This window comes from Danio aesculapii, chromosome 24 (genome assembly GCF_903798145.1).
Source record: "Danio aesculapii chromosome 24, fDanAes4.1, whole genome shotgun sequence".
Classification (NCBI taxonomy): Eukaryota; Metazoa; Chordata; class Actinopteri; order Cypriniformes; family Danionidae; genus Danio; species Danio aesculapii.
The window spans coordinates 21,335,328-21,355,822 of NC_079458.1; the positions used below are offsets into that span (position 1 = coordinate 21,335,328).

General features: G+C 35.6%; 1 protein-coding gene across 1 annotated transcript in view; it reads left to right on the forward strand.

Annotated features, from left to right (window-relative positions):
- The window catches only part of zbtb47b (zinc finger and BTB domain containing 47b), a 41,887-nt gene that overhangs the window by 10,434 nt on the left and 10,958 nt on the right, over positions 1 to 20,495 (forward strand). The window contains exon 2 of the mRNA XM_056451033.1: positions 225 to 310. The gene's annotated coding sequence lies outside the window, so the exon portion shown is untranslated. The remainder of the gene's footprint in view (positions 1 to 224; positions 311 to 20,495) is intronic.

The following is a 20,495-nucleotide window of genomic DNA, read 5'->3' on the forward strand; positions in this document are numbered from 1 at the left end:
TCATGCTTGCATTAACATATAGATGAAAATGGGAAGTCTTCTAAATATATCTACCTCGTCGACACTGGAAAAGTGCAATGAGACGTAAGACGTTCTCATGCACTTTGTAATAAAATTAACGTTGTAGGACATTTGCAGTATCTAAAGGTTGCATTAATGTTGCCATAAAAATGAATTTTGTTTGTAAATTTATTGATTGATTTCTTATGGATTTTGTCTCACAGTCGACACCGATGAGGACTTTGCTGGACGTACAGAAGCTGTGCAGTAAACTCTCGCTGTCCTCTCCTGCTTTGGAACCAATGGAAAGGTGAGTGTTTCTGGGTTTGTTTGCTCCTTTCATTGGCATCCGGTTCATTATGCTGTTAATTAGCAGCTGAACCTGAAAAACAACTGACAGGGGAGCTTCAGCCCTCATCACTTATTCTGATTGAACTTGGTAATTAGACGAAGGGACAGATGAGATGACTTGCTCTTTTAACAATGTTCTCTAACCAGAGGAAAATTTTTACTTTATGTAATACATTTTTGCTATGTCTAGGGTTATGTTTCACAAAATGACTATTTTTTGAATATGTGTATGTATGTATATATATGTGTGTATGTGTATATGTGTGTGTCTTACTTTAATTTAGCATTATGTTATGAAACATTGTAGCAGATATTAAGTAATAGGTGCTGTATTTAGGCGTAGTAGATGCTGCCATCTTTTATATCAAAGTGATTAATTCAAATGAAGTTTAATTAATTAATTATTTATTTATTAAATTAATTTTTTGTTGCTTAAGTTTAATAATTTAACATAAAAAGCAGTAATTTAAAGGTGCAGTACGTGATTGTCTTCAGAAACATTTTTGTTGTGCTGGTTGAAAGTCTCTTTACATTCCAATAGTAATCTAAATGTATTTCTATGTATTTTTATATTCTGGGTAAGGCATAAGACTTAAATTCATGCAGTTAAATTATGGGCCAACCACATAATTACTCTGATAAGTAGCCCAAACTGTCTGTCAACAAATGTAGATTTGTACATCTGCGCAGCCTGTTCACGCATGTTAATATGCACACAAGAGAGTGACAGCAGTAAAAACAAATGCTGAATCAGAACTTTGTAAAATCCTAAATAAATATTGGAGTTACTTTTGCACACTGGAAGAAGGTTGACACCAGCGGCGTCGCTAGACCCCATTTACTTAAAAATCACCAGAGCCCCAGTAAATGCTTTAAGATTACTTTAGATGAATTTACGTTATATGCAAGTGTATTTATTAAGAGTGGTAATCCCAGAATAAAGACATTATTCTCTATGTGCAACCGAACCAATGCTGGAGAAAGCAATGCAGTTTAATCAAAAAGCAAACTGAGCATGTGTACAGAAAAAAACACATCTGCGCGCCTCACGCACCGCTCCTGCTTGACGCTGATGCACTGCTCTGCTCCTGGTGTAAGTCCCGGTTGTGAACATGCACGTCGAAAAAATAGCCACGCCACTCATGCGTTGTGAAACCGGCATAACAGTCTTTTATGTGGAGGTGTCGGCACGCAGTGAGTTTTGCAAGTCAACAAAACAAAGTTTAAATAATATGATGGTGACCTTATTTAGACTAAGCATGGCTCCTGATAGACTTTTTGTATGAAGCAAAAAGGAGGGACGATAAGTCAGGGAGGTAAGACTTAATAAACCTATTTCTCGAACTGTCTATAGAATTTAATTCTTTAATTATCTTAGCATCACTCCAGTTCTGTCTTTAGTTTGTTTTCCAGTTACATTTAGGATTAATTTCTGTTGTTTATTTAGAATAATAATTGTATAATAATAGTAAGGCTGTTATATATTTATAATGATATATTTTTTTGTTATACATATTTTTTTTGGAGGGGGAGCTGTACCCCATTAGAGCTTTATGTCTAGCTACACCCCTGGATGACACCATAGCTGAAGTATTTCTTTTAGACAGGTAATGTTCTGTTTTAAAACTATTTTATTCAGGCAAAGCTGATGTAGATTGTGTTGTCATGAATGGGTTATATGTACGGAAGTGTTGTTTAGTCACATTAATCTTTCATCGGAAGATTGATGTGACTATTTTCAATTTCATAAAGTACCTTTTACAGCATCGATAATGTAGATTTTCATTTAGTTTAACAACAAAACAAGTAAACGGCGCTATTCTGCCTAGCCTGCTATATAATACAGTTTTTACTATGAAGTTTTCTAACATGATCTAGTGCAGTGTTTCTCAACCATGCTCCTGGAGGACCACCATCTCTGCACATTTGCCATGTCTCCTTAACAAAACACACCTGATTCAGATCATAAGCTCATTAGCAGAGTCTGAAAGACGTGTAAAGGTTGAACAGACAAAGGAGACATCCAAAACAAGCAGTGTTGGTGGTCCTCAAGGAGTGTGATTGAGAAACACTGATCTAGTGGGTTGTCTACTGTCATGTTTACAGTGCACATTTGTGATTTTAGGAGGCGTGCCATTGTACAGCAGGGGAGGGACTGTTTTCAAAGACAACGTTAGCATTTTGGCAGATCCCCTACTGCACCTTTAAGATTCAGTGTATCCAAACTTTAAAATTTTGAGATCTTTTTTTTTTTTTTTCAATTTTACTTATATTTATTGATTTATGATTTTATTTGATCTAAAAACTGATGAAAACTTTCATTACCACAAATTATTGCAATTGACAGACTATTGCCAAAATATGCCTTAAGTAAATGCTGTAATCCTAAAAATGTATCATGAAGTTTTTTCAATTTTAAGAATAATAAGAATAATAACTTATGTTAACCAAATCAGCACATTTAAAATGATAATTCACACTATTCTTTTTTAACTTTATTTTTAGATTTACATATGTAAATAATTATATCATATTTCTTATATAAATGTAAGGATTATAAAATTATAAATTCTAAAATTACAATTATAAAATTATTTTTACAAGAAAAGTAATTCAGTGATTGTACATACAATCCAGACAAATGGTACATCCTTGGGATGCTCATTTCGATTAATTTTACCAACCGACAACCGCCGCTGGTTAACGGAATATTAACGGTTAACTGGTCAGATTAATATTAAGTTATTATTTAATAAAAAAAATTATTGATGTGTCTATTTTGTGTCTGACACATTAAATATTGCATTTTAAAATACTGATTTATTTTAACATGTGAACAACAGCATACAGAACATCAGAACAACAGAACATCTTCACGGACTTGCAGTGTTTCCAACAGCATAGAAATAACAGAATAAACTTAGTAAAAACATATGCTGTTTGTCCAATCATGTTTTAATTTCTACCAACAAAAATACTGATGCAGGGTGCCACAAAACGCTCGCGGCCATTAATAAACCATTCAAAAGATGCCCCTCTCAATGCAAAAAACGTGTTCGCTGTGCGCGTCCACTTATGCAGCCAAACTTTAAAAATATATAAAATAATCTTTTTTTTTATAATTTTACTGATACCATTATTTGGTTAAAACGCACCCTTTCGGTTAACGGTTAATCGGTTATTATGAGCATCCCTAGTACATCTATATTTCCACAGTAAACTTCTTTTGCTTGTATATTTATCAAGTCGAAACACCTACCATTTGTGAACCCAGGAGCAAACCCTGAAAACAAAAGAAAGAGATGTGAATGATATGTTTGTGTAATGTGTAGATGTACAGCACTCTGTGTTCTCTGCTCACATTATCCAGCAGACAGCAGTGCTCAGAGAGCTGGCATGTGTAATAGCAGGTGTTTTAGTTCAGGAAGGTTTCTCAGTGAAAGTGATGCTGTGGTTTGTGGCAGATCTCTGACAGTGTGTTATTATCTGCTGTGTTGGCTAGCCTGAAGGGCTTAAAAAAACTGAGAGACCTAAAAGAGATAGTTTAACCAAAAATAAAAATGAAGCATCGTTTAATCAACATAATGTCATTTGGAACTGGCATTATTGTCTTGCTTTCATTTTTGATTAATGGGAAAGAGCAGCATGTAAATTTAGCATTTTTGTTCCATTGGAGAATGTAAATAATGCACCAATTAAGTATTATTTAGAATTTTTTTCTTATTTAATAGATTATTATTGGGTTTTTATAGAAAAAAAAAACAATTTCAAATTAACATTAACTATCTGTTTTTACCTAAATTACTAAAACTAAAAAAGTTACAGTGTATATATCTGTCTGTCCTCATCTTATTATTGTACCGTAAGCCCTGAATGTATTGCTCGCTTTTATATGATTTAATCTTTAATGAGGACTATATTTTTTATATGTAGGGAATTAAAAGTTTGCTCATACTAGCACTCAAATTTTCTCTCTTACACACACAGACCTCTTCAAAAATTGTCTTGCTAATATACAACATGCACACACTCGCTCAGACGGGCCGTAAGTCATTTTCGTCTCTCTGCGAGGGCTGTAAGTGTTTGTCTGTCTGGCTCAAGGTCAGGACTGAGTGTGTGTCCTGATTGAATTGGGGAGGTGTGGGCATCAAGCAGCACCACACACAGGGCATCTGTTTCTCTCTCATTCGTCAGTCCTCCGAGGACAGATTCATCTCCTTGGAAAGTGGCTTGTCTCAGAGGGCGATCAGTACACAAGGCTTCAAAAGTAGAAAATCTACGCCTGGGCCCACTGAGACTCTCTCCACCTCACAAAATATACATGGTTTCTCTGTCCTGAGGGAAATTACCGTTGACACAAACAGATTGACTCAAACAGAAGACATGAACAGGATAGACTCTTAGATCTATCTATCTTATCTAAAAGGAACGTTTTTTTTAGAAATAGGCTCATTTTAAAACTTCCCTAGAGTTAAACAATTGAGTTTTACCATTTAAAGAGTTCAGATGCAAAAACTCATAAGTGCCGTCTGAAATGTTCATCTAAAATTTGCATTTACTCAGCCCCCATTGTTGCCATAAAAGTAAAAAGTACTTGTCCTACACACAGGTGGCTGAGAAAAAAAGCTAATTTTAGAAGAAATTTCAGACCGCACTTTCAGATGAACTTTCAGAATCCCAATTCTATTTTTGTACCTCTACCCTTTTCTCTTGGCCCTTAAAACTGAGTGTGGAGGGAAAGGGCTACCCCTAAGAAATGGAACACCACTACAGCACCTGCACACGTCATCATATGTCATTGCGATCTCTTCATATGAGATCAGACGATCGTGACTGCTGTAGTTATTCCAGTTGTTTTGTTTTTTGGTATTTATCTTCAGGAAATCACTGAAGGCATATATTATATTATGTTATCATGACGATCTAATGTGGCAATAAGATCGTAATACTGTGCATTTAACACAGTGGCCATATTCATATATGTAAACACACAAAAACAACATTAACATATGGCAGACACTGTAAAAAGGTCATTCCCAGCCACTAGACGTTTCTGACAGGATATTCGAGTGTCATCGATTGTCAGAATGTTGTGGGACTGCTGTACAGGAGTTGTTACTAACTTTATGGATTATAGATAGCGAAATTTAACTGTGATGGTAAAACATAAACGCGGTTATGAACATATTAAAACATATGCTTGTTTGTTGTAAAAATTCGTAGCAATGAGAAAAAATATTAATTTGTGGATCTCCTTTCTTCCGGGTATAACTATCCTGCTGTTGTGGCTGGTGTATTCTGGGAAATTTTCTTACCCCTTGGTTTCGAGTGTGGTCCTGAAAAATCTTTGTTCGAAGGACTATCTACCACTTCCCCTTAGCCCTACGCCTTCAAGCTAAAAGAGAATTGGGACACCCCTACCCCTTCACAGGAATGTGCAAAACGTGGGGTAGGGGTAAGTGGAAGGGCTAAGGGGTAGAATTGGGATTGGGCCTTACTGACATTGAGTGAATAAGAAAAAATTCAGTGAGATAAACACAACATAAATATTATAATTCAGTTAGCTGCAAAGAAGTTACACAGGCCTGTTAAAACCATGTTGAAATTACAAGTTTGTATTGTGTTCATGTAACACATTCAAAGCAGTTTAAGTTTACTTGATTTGTTTGGATGCACAATGGGTGCTACGAATAAATCATGTTGATTCAACAAACTTTTTTTGAGTGTACTAAGACAGATTAAAAATGATAAGTTGCACTTTTCTAGGTCAAAATTCCTTGGAGCTATACACTCATTCATCGTAATAATCAAGGAACTTTGCAGTCCTGTGGCTTCAGCAGGCGCTGTGATATTACACAGTGCTGTTACATAGTTACAGCTACCTATTTTCTAAGTAATTTCTTAGTGCCTTGTACTGCAGCCAAGATACGGCAGCCCGGTCCCTTGATTACTTGAATGTTTTGAGCGAGGCGTGAATGGTCTAATCCAATCCAGTAATCTATGCTAAACTAAGCTAAACTAAGCTAAGCTAAATGTTTTCTCCATAGATCGGCTGAATCAATTAAAAAATGGCAAAACTCAACTCAACTCTAGGTGACTTGAATAATAAACTTGTAAAGTGGAGTGTTTTAGATAACTATACACACTGACTCTCCAATTTATTTGTCAAATCTGTTCAACTGCTCATTTACACAAATATCTAATCAGCCGGCCACATGGTAGCAACTTAATGCATTTAGGCATTGTCAAGACGATCTGCTGAAGTTCAAACTGAGTATCAGAGAGGTGGTTTAAGTAACTTTGAACATAGTGTGGTTGCTGGTGCCAAACTGCTGATCTACTGCTGATCTTTGTGTTTGTGTTTTTTTAATTAATCCCTACTGAAAAAAGCCTGGTTTTAGAGGGGTTTTGGCCATTTCCAGGCTGGTTTCCAGCCATTTCCAGCCTGGTTTTAGCTGGTCAGGCTGGAAAATGACCAGTTAAAACCAGCTTGACCAGGCTAGCCAGGCTGGGAGCCCAGCCAAAACCAGCTATGTTCAACTTAAACCAGGCTGGTCAAGTTGGTTTTAGCTAGATTAGCTGGTCATTTTCCAGCCTGACCAGCTAAGACCAGGCTGGAAATGGCTGGAAACCAGCCTGGAAATGGCCACAACTCCTCTAAAACCAGGCTGGTCAATCATCTAAAACCAGCTAACCAGCCTAGGCTGGTTTAAGCTGGATTTTCAGCTGGGATTCTAGGGTTTACAGATATTTTTTGAAAAATAGAAAATATCATGTGAGCTTCCGTGGGTAAAAATGCCTTTTTGATGCAGGAGGTCAGAGGAGAATGACCAGACTGCTGTAGTTTAAGCTGACAGTAACTGAAATGATCACTTGTTACAGCAAATGTCTACAGAAGTGCATCTCATAATGCACATCACCTCAAAACTTGAAGCAGTTTGTTAAGAACAGCTACAATTCACATGATGATTCTCAAATTGTGCTGCAACTTTTAGATGATGGGTGTAAAATGTTGGTTTAAATAACATAAAAGCATTGATCCGCTGTATCAATGGTTCATGCTGTGGGTTTATTGGTGTGGGATATATTACATCACATACTATGTGCGTCTTTGTACCACATTTGCATCATATAAATGCCAGAGTCTACCTGACTATTGTTGTTGGCAATCTCCATCCCAAAGCTCAAACATGAATTTACTTGACTTCAAATCATACCCAGCCTGCCTTTATTGACTTTTGAAATGCAGGTCATTTGTAATTTCTCATATTGTGTTGGGACACTGCTCCAGATGCAGAGTCATTACTTGGCATGTGTGTATGATTGATGAGGAAACCGCGCCAGACAGCAGCTCCTCTACATTTTATAGTGCTGTGAAATTTCTTCTCAGGCTGGCAGCACAGGAAGTTGAGGAATCCAGAGGGCACAGGGACAGCGATTAGTCTCTCGTCTCTTTAATAGCAGCCTGATTAGATTCCCAAGATAATGCTTGTTTTTCATTAATACAGAGTGAGCGGCAGTCTTGAAGTTTAGTGGAAGGTCAGAAGAGTCACTGTTCTGTGTGCAGATGCACAAGACACAATCTGCTGGGTAGTATAAAAAATGTGGTGAAAAATCTAAATAAAGCCAAAATTCTGAGATGTTACATTACAATGTTAGATGAAAATGCCAAGATGTGCAATAAAATCAATAGAAACCAAACAGTGAGAAAACATGCAGATAACCTACGTTGGGAACACTTTCATCAAATAATCCTTCGTGCACAATAAAAAACCTATTTGTTTCTGTCTCAACAGATTACATGATTTACTGCACAGAAAGTGGAACAATCCCAATGCACACTCAATATCTCAAATGTTGTTTTGTTTTTCTAATATGCCAGAGCCAGTGTCTGTCATCAAGATAGGACTGGATGACTACATTGTGTCATCTTGGAAATATAAAGTTCTATCTGCATTCTAAATGCTTTTGAGATATTGAGCTACAAAGTTTTTGCATTCCATATAGCAAACAATATGCTTGTAACAGTTCTCTTACTAAACATGACTAAATGTACTCTAAATGTAAATGATCAAAATTCTCTTACATTTGCAAATTGGGGTAAAAAAACAGGGCAGAAGCAGATAGAACCTTCTAATTCTAAAAAGTCATTTTCTGCTTGGAACTATAAGGTTTTCTCTGGCAGATCATTGATTAAAGAATTACTTTTCAAGAAATACAATAACAAAAATATGAATTGAGAGTTATATTTTTGCTTTCTATAAAATAATATTAATCTTAAAACATTAAATAAAAATGTTTTAAGATGAATATTATTTTCTTCTTCAAATTAAGCATAAGGCTGTACTAAATATTTTGTCCAGTGCAGATGCTAATTTTAATGTAATTAATATGGTAATATTCATGAAATTTCATGCTTTTTATGAATTAAGCAAATGAGTTTAATAAACACTGAAAATGTTTTACTGACTAGCCTGTATACATTTTTTTTTTTACAACAATGTAAAATTTAACATTTCATTTCACTGTCAAAAAACGCTTCCACATCATCACATCATCTTTTTAGTTTAAGGTTTCTTCTCAATTTTGTGTGGTGCAGTATTATTTAGTCAACTCTGATTTTGTGTTTCTTTCTGGTCTTTCCTGCTGTCAACAGAGCAATCCGGCAAAATAATAAAGAAAGCTGATTCTGATTGGCTCACAGAAAAAAAAAACGTTTAGAGCCAAGCTAGGGGTCGAATTTGTAGGCTTTGCAGCTTTTTTGTTTTTTAAATAAAAAGTCTTAAAATGTAAACAACTTATAAAAAAACATCCCATAATGTAAATAAGTTGTCATTTAATAAGAATATGTAAATAACTCAATTTGGCAAAAACGTCAGATAGAACCTTATAATTCTAAGGTGACGATTTGTTAAGACAATGTCATACTGATACAGTTGCATAGATTTTTAAACATATTTTTGGTAAAATCTAACAAAATTGTCCAAATATCTAGAATTTCAATATACACTTTAATTTCTACTGTGATTCTTCTGTGATTGTTTTTAATCACAAAATAAAGGAAATAAACTAAAACAGATTCTCAGGTCAAAGAAGGAGGAGCCCCAGAGCCACACCCACCTAATTCATAATCACTACTGCTAGTTCAAAGATATTTATACTTAAAGCAAACTTTTCTACAGAGCTTTCTTCCAAATGTGCATTTTGTCTTGATTTGGTTTTGTATCACATCATACCAGTTAGTGTTTCAATTAGCTTAAAGTACACTGTGAAAAATAAATCCGTAAAATTTACGGTAAAAAAAAACGGCAGCTGTGGTTGCCAGTATTTTACCGTTAAAAATACTGTACAAACCGGAAAAGTAATTTCTAATTTTTACAGTGAACTACCGTATTTCAATAATTTATAGAAGTAATATGTCTGAATTCTGAGTTACCAACATCTACACATCTTTTGTAACACAGATAGACACGTTAACACAGCCATATGCAGGAGGTGATGAGAAAGTTACATAATGAACCATTACTCATCACAAATAACTTTTCCCATAAGCAGAAATGCGTATCAGTGTATGGATGATGCTCAGTGTCATTCACACAGCTACTAAACACCAGTATGGTAACACGCATAACATTAAAGTCATGAAATAAACATTGTTTATCAATATTAGATGTAACATAAATCTCTAATGTACATAACTGATGGGGAAACAACTAAAAAGATCCATAATAGCGTCAACAAAAAGCATAAAAAGTGATGTGCCATGCAGGGAATTCTGGGAAAGTCAATTTACGATTATTCGCCATATATATTGAGGAAACACACTGTTAACCAGGTTACGGATTTTTACCGAAGCATTTTTACAGTTTTTTTACCGTTGAAATCACGACTATTTTTTTATATTGGCGCCTTTATAATGCATGCACTCTCAATGTTTTATTATGCTGGAAATAAGAGCTACAGTGGTTTCCCTGGTTGTAGAACATTCAATCATATTATTGATGGTTCTAGTAATGATGATTTTGTGCTCATGAACTTCTGAAGTTCTGTTCACAGCTCCTAAATGGATAGTTTATCCAAAAATGAAAACTGTCATCATTTACTCACACGTCACTTGCTCGAAACCTATTTGAAGCTTATTCTTTCTTTTGCTGAACACAGAAGTCAGTGTGTGCCATCAACAAGCAGTTTTCGAAATATCTTTTTGTGTTTGTGTTCAACAGAAGAAAGAAACTCAAAGGTTTAATACTAAATAAATGGTGAGGTAATTTACATTTTTGAATGAACAACCCTTTAATGGAAACACATCTACAGTGCTTGTGCTTTTAAATATGTTCACATTGCACGTTTTCATTAAACTTCGGAATAATAAAGACCAAAAGCAGCACTGTCTAAAATATTATTCAAGTTTGCACTTATTCAAATGTAGCACATGAAGACGAGTGTATAAAGTGATGTGGCATGCTTTGAAAGAATGAAATACGAGATCTGAGAGAAAGGTTTTTGTGAACAATGACCTGAATTTAGATCTGTTCCTAACACAAAACAATTGTATCATATTAAAGCATCACATCAACAATTATAATCCTGAATTGAGTACAAACTGGAAACTTACACCACTTCTAACACATTTGTCATGATTGCCATGGATGCTTGGATATATTTGTTGTTGATGTAGTTGATATTTTATGGTTAATTTATCTAATGTTTGTACTGTAACAGTAAATAACATTTTATGACTGGATTCCAAGATTCTGTCTCCATTTACGTTATTGTGGAAATCATAGGGTCCTACTTTTTCCAATATTTGTGGTAACTCTTATTTTAGAGTGACCATAAACCAATACTCCCCCCAGCTCAGACATTCACATTCTTTTCAGATCATCTCTCTCTCTCTCTCTCTCTCTCTCTCACCTTATTTTCCATAAAGTCTGCTCTAGTTTGATGCTGACTTAGGCTTTAGTGTCTGTCTGTTCAGATCAGCATTGAAAAACCATGCTGTAGATCCATCCTAGCCGTGTCTCTGGTCAGTCTGAGGGAGATTCATGCTGGCATGATGCCCGCTCTGGTTCTTGACTGTGTCACTCAAGCCTCCTTACCCTGAGCTCTTGTTAGGACAATGCTGAAGGGGGAAAAGGATAGCTGAGTTGGCATTTCCGTCGTTATGTCTACCGCCTGACAGCAAAACTTCACTTCTCACACTCATGGGTCTGTGGAAACATGAGAATGAAAAGCAGGCTGGATTAGCTTGGGTTAAATTGCCAGTATTATCTGACACAGAGGCGCTAGTGTGTTTTCATCGCATATGACAATACTGTAAACGAAAATCCATATAATTTACGATAAAAAAACTGGAAGCTATGGTCGCCAGAATTATTTAAAGGAGTGGTCCATTACGATATCATATTTATGTAGCTGTGTGAACATAAGCTGTGTGAACATAAACAACATATCTGAATGTAAAACGCTCAAAGTTCAGTGCAAAGGGAGACGCTGACTTTTACTGAGTTAGCTTAGCAAAGCCTACAGCAAACGATGTTTGGGGACTGCAAAAAATACATCTGGGTTTATGATGTCATAAACCCTTCAGGTTATAGGAAATGCGAAGGGGCGTGGCCAGAGGCGCTGTAATGTTATAGCAGAGAAAGCTAAAATGCATTCCATGCCTGGAAACGCAACTGGTGTGATAGGTTCACTTTGAAATAGACTGGACAAAAAAAGCCTTGCTTGTGCACCCACAGTCCTGCGAGTGGCTAGTAATGTTGGAAAACTACTAGCCACAGTGGCTGGTGATCAAAAAGATAATGTCAAGCCCTGCTATAAACACAACCAAGCCTTAAAAATACACTCTGGACTGCCCCTTCAAATAGAATCTGTACAATATACAGTATTTCTACATTTTAGAGCAAACTACCATATTTCATTAATTGATAGTATAAATTCATTAATTTATAGCACCCGGAGAAAACCCACACGAACGCAGGGAGAACATGCAAACTCCACACAGAAATGCCAACTGACCCAGCAAAAGCTCGAACCAGCGACCTTCATGCTGTGAGGCAACAGCACTACCTACTGCGCCACTGCGTCGCCGTTTTTTATATTCAGCCCAGGTTTATTTGAAAAAGTGCCTGTAGTGACATGTTTGCAAAATTGTTACATTGCTTGTGTCGTGAGTTGCTTTAAATGAGTAAATTCAGTTTTGACCCCTCACAGATGGTCACTGTATGTATGGCAGTTGGCAGATCAGGTTTGTTCTAGCAGTGGTGCTAAAGGGTTATACTTCTTCAAGTTTCTAAATAATGTTACACCTAGACAAAGCCCTACTATAAAATGAACCAGGAAGGGTGTAAGAGGTCATTAGACTATTTATATTACAAATAAATTATTACAAATAAAAAAATTACCATAACACAAATGAAATTCAATTGGGTAAGCTAAATTGTCCGTAGTGTGAATGGGAGTGTATAGGTGTTTCCCAGTGATGGGTTGCAGCTGGAAGGGAATCCTCTGCATAAAAACATATGCTGGATAAGTTGGCGGTTCAGTCCGCTGTGGCAACCACAGATGAATAAAGGGACTAAGCCGAAAGGAAAATGAATGAATGAAATAAATTAACTTAATTCCTACATGTTGTCCCAACACAAAACAATTGTGTGGAACCCAGCATTTTTTTTACAGTATATGTGAATACTCACCAAGACTCAATTCAATTCACCTTTATTTCTATAGCGCTTTTACAATGTAGATTGGGTCAAAGCAGCTTCACATAAAAGGTCATAGTAAGTTGGGACAGTGTAGTTCAGTTTTTAGTATTTAAGTTTAGTTCAGTTTAGCTCAGTTCAGTGTGGTTTAAAAATCACTACCGAGAGTCCAAACACTGAAGAGCAAATCCAACGATGCATAGCTCTACCGATCCCAAACCATGCAAGCTAGAAGCGATGGAGTGAGAGAGAAAGTAATTTGGAATTTGCACTCTATCTGAGACACTAAATTGTATCAATTAATTATTATTATTAACCATTTCTTACCAATTGTTAGTCAAACATTTTTACATATCAAACATTTGTATTATAGTTGCAACAGAATACTATTAACACAAATTCTGAATTGGCTTTTATTTAAAAAAAAAAACAAGCAAACAAAAAAAGATAAAGTACAATCACTTTTATTTCAAGTGTGCTGTAAAGAAAAGCATGTTTTATATTTATTGTGTAATAGACTGATTTTCATTCATTATAAATATAATGTGCTGGTTTTACCCATAAAAATACATAGTACATTTTTTTTTGCACCTTTCATTTGTAAAGTATCACATTTAATAGATTACTAAATTATGTAATATATAAAGTCTGGGGCCAGTTTTAAAATGTTTTAAAAATACATTTATTTTGCTTACCAACGGTGCAGAAAGTAACATCGATAAAAATGATTATTATTCAAAAATATAGTTTGATTTCAATACATTTTAATGTGAATTATTCACCATCATTACTCCAGGCTTCATTGTCGTATGATCAGAAATCATTCAATACTGCTGATTTTCTGCTCTAGAAAAAAAGGTTTAAAAGAGCAACATTTATTTGACAGAAATCTCTTGAAGACATAATCACTTTTAATTTAGTGCATTCTTACAGAATAAAAATCTAAATATTTAATATTAGGAAATCTCACCAAATGCTTATTTAAAATGCATATTCTGTCTTGCTTTCCATCTGACCATTCTTAAAACAAACAAAGTGTAAAAGACCTAAACTAAAGACATATGAACAGAATGAGTATCAGTTTCTGTATGTGTGAGTTGTGGTAAACACTGCAGTACTGAGCGCAGAAGTGAAAGTCAGCTGAGGGTGGATGTTGTTCCCCCATCGCTCTGCTCTCTGTTGTCTGGCTCTGCGCTGAACGTCCTCAGCCAAGTGCATACCAGCCGCCTGGCCAGCAGCCCTGAGTCACCTCGTATTGCGTGAAGACATTACAGCTTTCTGTGCTTCTCCGAGCTCGGATTTATTAACAGTAATGAGAAGTGTTACACTATACCTGTGTTGCTGGAAATGCAGGCGAGTTTAACATGGTTTATGTACTAAAAAAGGAATTTATAAAGTTACAAAGAATTTCTGTTTTAAAGAAATGCTATAGTTTTGTTGTTGAATCAAAACATTGTCAGACATTCAGCTTTATCTTTCTGGTGTTTCCATGCCATTATCGTGATAGTCACATTCATTTTTCCTCTAATGAATTTCATTGACACTAATCGCAATACACTTTCACCTATATTTTACCATATTTTACTCTGTTTCTTTACTACTTTGAGTTAATTTGACCCTTGGATACCAAACTAGCCAATGTCTAGTTTCAAACAAAACCAGACTTGTGAACATAGACCACAGAGTTCAAGAGCTACAGACATTTATATTTGGGTAAGTCGTTTTCCAAAAATGAGGCGCAGGTTAAAGGTTAAAAGGTTAATCAACTATATTATTAATAAATACTATAAAACCAAAGTAGGTCATATGGATTCATATAGCACCTTTCACAGACAGGAAATCACAAAGTACTTTACAGTAAAAGAAAACAAGTACAAATAGCACAGAAAATGTTTAAACAGCTCACCATACTGTTAATTAAAAGTGCTGTTATTAATAGATTTGTGCATGCGTGAATGAGGCTGAAAATGAATCCCATTGAAATCCCAATGAATCTAATGAATCCCATTAGGTGAAACAAATAAAAAAAAAACATTAATGTTTTATATTAAACCACTTATATTTCAAATGAATGCTGTGCTTTGGATAATCACAACTCAAAAAATGACTTTTGCTGCTTCTTCAAATTACTTAATTTAAATAAATTGGAACAACACAATACTTTTTAAAGAATTTTATTCTTCTTGGGGACAACTTGATATCTTTATGTTCAATCCACTTAAGTTGTCAAAATAATTAAGTTAACTTTATAGATTTGTGATGTTTCCCAGTGATGGGTTGCAGCTAGAAGAGCATCCGCTGCATAAAACAATTGCTGGATAAGTTGGCGGTTCATTCCACTGTGGCGACCCCGGATTAATAAAGGGACAAAGCTGAAAAAAAAATGAATGAATGAATAATAGATTTGTGTTGAGACAACATGAAGGAATTCAGCGCTGGAAGAAAAAGTTGTTAGGGATTCCACCAAAATATTAAACAGCATACACATTTTGAGCCCTGAAATAATAAAAGAAAAGAAAAAGAAAAAGAAAAAGAAAAAGAAAAAGAAAAAGAAAAAGAAAAAGAAAAAGAAAAAAATAAAACAAATAAATAATAATAATAATAAAAACAAATAATAATAATAATATTGGGTGACGCGGTGGCGCCAGACAACAGCAAGAAGGTCGCTGGTTCGAGTCTCGGCTGGGTCAGTTGGCATTTCTGTGTGGAGTTTGCATGTTCTCCCTACGTTCGCGTGGGCTTCCTCCGGGTGCTTCGGTTTCCCCCACAGTCCAAAGACATGTGGTATAGTTGCATTGGGTAGGCAAAATTGTCCGTAGTGTATTAATGTGAATGAGTGTGTATGGATGTTTCCCAGAGATGGGTTGCAGCTGGAAGGGCATCCGCTGCATGTGCTGGATAAGTTGGCGGTTCATTCCGCTGTGGCGACCCCAGATTAATAAAGGGACAAAGCTGACAACAAAATGAATGAATGAATAATAATATTAATAATAATAATAGATGTTTTTGAGCAGTAAGTCAACATTTTTTTAAGTATTTCTAAAGGATCACATGACACTGAACGATAAAATAATGATGCTGACAATTCAGATTTGGGTCTGCAGTCTGCAGGGTTGTATTTGTTGTGGAGTTAATTCAAGCGCGTTTAACTTTACACTGTTTTTGCTTGGCAAATATGACAGGACACATGTTAATATTCACTGCTGTATGGCAATCTGTTATGGTAATGTACAAAATAAACCTGATTTAATGTCCACAAACGGGAATTGAAGCGTCATCTTTTATAATTGTACTGACATGCGACTGTGGTGATGGATTACATCGGTTTTACTGTCTTTATTACAAACATGCACTGTTTTAAAAACATTTTCAACTTGTAAAATTCTTGATCACATTTGATGAAGATTGATGATCACAGAGAGCTGAACAGATCTTTATAAACCCAGTTGCTCTGTGCACGTCCTGTCTTGTTGATATGATTATGCGTGTTACTACGGAGACATGTTAATATGCGGCTGTCAATCAATTCAGTGGGCATGGAAACCACACTCCTACGTCAGGAAATAAAAAATAAAAAGAGGCTTATTGTCTTTATATCACCCCAATATAACTGTGGACACACTTTACCTACACACAGTTCTGTCCAAACAGCTTACAAAAGATGATTTTCATCATAGGTGCCCTAAATTGTAATGGTTTTTCACAATATTTCTGTTTTCATTTTATTTTTGTTCAGACAAATGCTGCAGCTTATTGTTATAAAAATGTTACAATAATACAATTTTAATATCAGAGTCATTTATCAGCTATAACAAGAAAAGAATATATTTCAGACATTTAGTCATTAGACATTAGATTGTTTAATTTTATTGATTTTCAAAAATGTCATTTCCTATTAACATCTATACCCATTTTCTAAGCTGAGAGAGCAAGCTTGCCAAAGATAATATGATAACTACTGCAGAGAATATTGCTGTAATTTATGTGTTCACATCAGTTTATATTTCGGGATATATTTTTATTCCACAGATGTAGTGTAGAGTGACAGGAAATTCTTGAGGAGAGAGAGAAGATGATATGCTCAGTGTGTTCACAGACTAACCGCTGTGCAACGGCTCAGACCAATTTAATGTCTTTCAGAAATGTTTCATGTTGCCAGTTTTGAATTTGATACAGCTGACTAGGTATTGTTTTGGAATAACAGCCGCTTATCTATTTTCAGTTATTCCTGGTAGCACAAAGAATTGCATCAGTGCCTCTGAACTAGGTTTGGTGACTCATGTTTGTTGTTTTGTTTCGCTTTTTAGGTTTCACTCTAAAGCATTGATATGCCACGTGCACTGAAAATGTAAAAGAGCAACGCCAATGGAATTACATTTGACGTCTTTAGTCAGATTGTTATATATCTTCACTATCTGATTGGGTTATTGTTGATAGAGGTGTTATGGTACTGAACATTTTTGGTATATGTCTTTTGTTTGCTACACAAACCTGACATATACAGTACTGTTTTAACAGTTGCATATGCAGTAATTAGTTTGAAACTACTAGCTTCTTAGATTGATATTTTAAGGTGTGTCCCAAATCGTATATGTATTCATGCTGTAAATTCTAAAAAAATAAAATAAAATAAGCGCAATTTAAATGCCCACTGGTGGGAAGAGTACTGGAAATTCATACAACTATAAGTACCATTACTTGCCAGAAATGTAGTTGGTGGCCCTTTTAAATCTTTGGTCATGTTGTTTCTCATAGTCTGATCAATTATAAATTAGATAGCATACCAGGTTAAGAAGTCATCACTTGCCACTGGTTTAATGGTTTGGTCACAGTGAGCACAAATAAGAATGGATGTGATTGTATTTTAAAAAGAGGTTATGCTGCCAATTCTGGGTAAATCAGGGTGACATTTAACAAGACTAATTGGACTCACGGTGGCGTCTGAAAACAAACCTATACTGTTTACTGAGAGAAAAAGTAGACTGTTAATTCTGCTTGTCGTTAGTCACATAGAGTTAGCGATCTGTATAATTGTTTGAAGAGTGATATTTACTCTCCCTGCTCTCTTTAATTGTTTACTGGCCATTGTTTTGTCTTGTGCAAAATGATAACTCGGAGAGACAGAACGCAGGAGGAAGCTAATGGTTAGCGCACGGCTCTGAATATCAATATGCTTTACGTGCTTCTCTTTGTCTCCTCTTATTTGGTTTGTCTTTTTTTCCCCGTTCGCTTGCAGCCTCTCCCTCTGCCCCTTTGCTTTTCCTCAGTAGAGTTTTTAAAGAGATGCTGTCCGGATCGAAACCTTGTCCTTCCTGATCTAAAATAAACCAACCTTGGGAGCAGGAGGGGAGGGCAGAGCTAAGGGCTCCAATAGCTTCTGCTTTTCTCTCGCACAGATGAACTTTGTTTGATGATGTTTTCAAGGATGCTGTGAATTAAATCGATAAAGTGCAAAAATATATTATTATGTCTTCTGAGGTGTTTGCTAACTGTGCTGAATATTTGTGAATATCAGTTATTTCTAGAGCTAGCGTTATCATTTAAAGGGGTGGTTACTTTGATTATATACAGCTACTCAGCTAACATGAAAACCTCTGTCATATGTCCTAGTTCCTCTGAAAGGTCCAACCTCAAGAGGCTCTGATTGGTTAGCAAACATGATGTGTTGTGATTCGCGGATTGGCTCCACGTCATGCCCCTAAAAGCGTGCGCTTTTGCACTATGTAAACAGTCCAGTCAGAGCAGCTGTTAGCATTGTTAGCTGCCTGAATCAGACAGAAACATGAAGAGCACACAGCTGAACCTCACGCCTGCTCTCTAAAATAAATCTGACAAGGATCTTTCATATATATTTGGGTTATAAGCATGTGTAAATAATATAAACCTTCTCATATCTTTTGTGAGTTTGTTATTTGAGATGTAGAACGCACGGACATCGGACACATAGAGAGACACTGAAAATGTCCGCATAGAGAGACACTGCAGTGCTGGTGAAGATTGTGGGTGTTAACAGCGGTTTGACGGATAAATATGAATTTGTAGCTGAATTGTTAGTGGTGCCAAACAGCATTTCCAGTTGTTTACATCCTTGTTTATGTCCTAGCTACAACATACGGTTAACGCTAGAAACTGTGCATGTAGTTACATCAATTTTAACAAATAAAAATACTTGCAGGTTGTGGCTCACAATCATGAGTTTTAACTGAATCCAGCGCTGAACTAGGAGAGATTATGGAAGCTGTACTTGTTCAAATGCTAGCTATATCTTTTTTATAATTCTCTGGAACATAACTAAGATTAAATTGTAAGCACTTCTCTCTTTGTGTCGTGTCCTTTGGAAGCCCAAATACAGAAACAGAAGAAGCTCTGTGGAAATAGCAGCGTTTGAACGGCATTTAAGCTTTTTCTGCTATAACATTACAGCACCTCTGGCCACGCCCCTTTTCTGCGCAGGTTGCGTGTGTATGGTGAATGCATGTTTGTAGTCCCCAAACTCTGTTCGCTAGAGGCTAGATGCATGTTTGTAGTCCCCAAACTCTGTTTGTTCGCTGTAGGCTTTGCCAAGCTAACTCTGTAAAAGCCAATGTCTCCCATTGCATTGAACTATGAGCGTCTTACATTCAGAGATGTTGTTAATGTTCTCACAGCTAAAATACACATCAACTAAAGTTTAAAATATGATATCGTAGTGGACCACCCCTTTAAACTCGGTATCTTCTTTATATGGAATATTCTGTTTTGAAAGGATAATTTCAACCCTGTAAAATTACGATATGACAAAAAGTCACACACTCAAAAAAAATATTTTTGCTGCTCGTTCAAACTACTTATTTAAAGTAATCTGAATTAACACAATTCTTGAGTTTTTTAGGGTCAACTTGATTGTTTTATTTTCAATCTACTTAAATTTGCAAAAACAATTAAGTTAAATTAATCGATTTGGATTGGGACAACATGAAGGAATTGTGTGGAACCCAGCCTTTTTTTTTTTACAGTGCAACAACAATTATTTTTATGTTACTTTAACGCGTTTTAATCAGTTTATCAGGTTTAACTATATTTTTAGTTATACAAAGTTTAACTAAATATTTTAGTCAGTTTAATTGGTGTTGATTAGAGATGACTAGAATAGTTCATCCGATTCAACTAAAGAATTTTAGACAGCAAGAATTTTATTACAGTGAAGTCTATCAAACTAATACACAACAGCATTTTCAATTAAAAATTTTAATTTGTTTATGGGTTCACACACACACAATTGTGCTTGTTTCTTCGACTGCTTCACTGGCACTTACCTTCCACTGGCACAGTCTTCCTGTTTAAGAATCTAGTGATGGGAGAAACAAAGCTTTCAAATCTTCCACTGTTTCGAAGTGTTCTGAACATCACATTTTACAGACACTCCAGGTGGTAAAACTGTGCAAATAAAACTAAAATATG